The sequence below is a fragment of the Macrobrachium nipponense genome, chromosome 45 (assembly GCF_015104395.2).
Source record: "Macrobrachium nipponense isolate FS-2020 chromosome 45, ASM1510439v2, whole genome shotgun sequence".
NCBI classification, from domain to species: Eukaryota; Metazoa; Arthropoda; class Malacostraca; order Decapoda; family Palaemonidae; genus Macrobrachium; species Macrobrachium nipponense.
The window spans coordinates 31,948,567-31,950,634 of NC_061105.1; the positions used below are offsets into that span (position 1 = coordinate 31,948,567).

General features: G+C 35.1%; 1 long non-coding RNA gene across 2 annotated transcripts in view; it reads left to right on the forward strand.

Moving 5' to 3' along the window:
• Window positions 1-929: 929 nt before the first annotated feature.
• The window catches only part of LOC135214128 (uncharacterized), a 389,693-nt gene continuing 388,554 nt past the window's right edge, over window positions 930-2,068 (forward strand). Inside the window, exons 1-2 of one of the 2 annotated variants that reach the window (XR_010314280.1) lie at window positions 930-1,152; window positions 1,830-1,919. This is a non-coding gene — a long non-coding RNA (uncharacterized LOC135214128). Of the gene's footprint in view, window positions 1,920-2,068 lie in introns of both variants that reach the window. The other variant, XR_010314279.1, reaches the window with a different exon arrangement.

Below are 2,068 nucleotides of genomic sequence, written 5' to 3' on the forward strand. Positions count from 1 at the left end.
ATTTTTTTTTAGCGCTACGTTCTGCTCTGTGCTGACTAAATTTTAAGCCTACTGCTTGTTTGCTTGCTTACGTTACTCAGTTGCATGCTCGCAATTGCTGTGCTCGTTCTTGTACTTCTGTAAAATGTTATGGAACATTAACTTTTAGATTGTGCTAGATACTAAGCAGGAATTTTTATACGTTTCAGCAAAGAATTAGAAATAAATATGCAGTTTGTTTTATTGTGTTAAAGATGACTGGAAATTTTATAAACCTAAAAAAAAAAAAAGGAATTTATTACAAACTGTTGTGAAAATGACGTTCACCTAAAATATGAATCTCCCTTCAATATAGTATAAATGTGAACGCTAGTTTGAGATTTCCCTTGACCAGCTGTTCTTTAGGTTTTCCTTTATGGAGATAGCCTTCAGGGTGGCATCCATGGTAGAAACTCTACTGGTATAGCTGCATTTGGTGAGTGTTACAGATTCTTGAGTGTTAGTTCATTTCTATTTGAAAGATATTGATTAACCGTGAAAGCATATGCTTTGGTGCATGTTTTTTTCCACAGGTTTCAGTTTGTTTCAGTTTTCTGGTGTATGATGTCACAGTGTTTGTTTGTTCGGTAAATAACCGTTTATTGCAGATTGCGGGAAGGTAATTATGGCGTAGAGCTTATGCCGAACGTTTTGTATTGTAGTGATCGTGCGCTTAGGCTTTGCCATTTGAAAAATGCTAAGCGAGCACATTACGAGTTTTAATGCGCATTGTGAATGTCTCAGCTTGCTTTAAATTCAATTACGGTAATTGCTTTTACGTTAGATTTATTTATCCGAAGCGTTAAATTAATCGTTTTGCGAAATTTCAAATGAATCAAGTGTATTAAGCCTAAGAAGAAGGAGGGGGGGGGGGTGTGGTTTGTCTTTAAGCTGCTTGGCGAAAGCTTGACCATCCTTATGTTGTAGAAGTAGAGCAGGGTTGTTTATATTGCAGTCAGGTTTTATGAGGTTAGCTTAGTTAGAGTATGATAGTATTGCACAGACGTATTATAGAGATTAGGGTAGGTTAAGTTATTTGAAGCTCGAGGTTTAGTTATCTTTGGTTAGGAGGAGTTACGGCCGAAACATCGCCAACGCCACGTCAACGATTCCTGGCATCCATATCTACTTCAGGTAAGATCATCTCTGCGATTCAAACTTTGCACTCTACAAGAAGCCGAGGACAAACTGTCTAAAACATAGAGATAAGTAAATCAGGGTAATTCAGTGTTCATATCATGGTTAATGGTAATAAGTTAATGTTGGCTTAAAATAGATTAATGGGAAATTAGTTATTATATGAAGTAATTTGTTATAGGATATATATGATTTACAGCATCAAAGGGCATTGCAACAACAGTCATCATCACAAGTATAAAAAACCAACATTACTGATAAAATTCATGTGAATTCACTCAGTTTGTCTTTCGCTTCTTAGTAGTATTGAAAAGGATTATCCATGAACTCTTAAGATGATGAATAATGAAACCTAAAATTTCCAAAAACCACCGTGTGGTACTTGAGTGTAGAATTCAGTTAGAAGTTGCAGATCACCTAGAAGATATGACATCCTTGTTAATGTTCAGTTTCTTGTTAGAAAATTGGTATTAAGATTTAGTAACAAATTTAGTGTGATTTGTGCAATTCATTATTAATTACACAGGAAATTTAGACATTAATGAATTCTCTTAGGCATTAGATTAATTAACCTGCGTTATTTGTTCAGTTCAAGTTTTGATTTAGCGTGTCTACTTTTGAATTGTTCAGTTGCACGATCTGGCCTTTAATCTGTATAATTTTATCACCTGTAGCAGGTAACGAGTGGCTGGAACATCGAGAATCTGCATTTGCAATGCCTTCTACCACGGCTAGACAGAGAAGCTCTTTCTGATAAATACAGCGTAAGTGACACTTCATTTAATGTGTTCATTTGCAGAGTATCTTTGAAATTGTTAATGTTTTTTTTATGATATCAAATTAATTATCTTAAGTTTGGAGACAGTGTTTACAGGGCAGTTTCATTGCATGTCCGTTTGTCGGGCTTTTATAT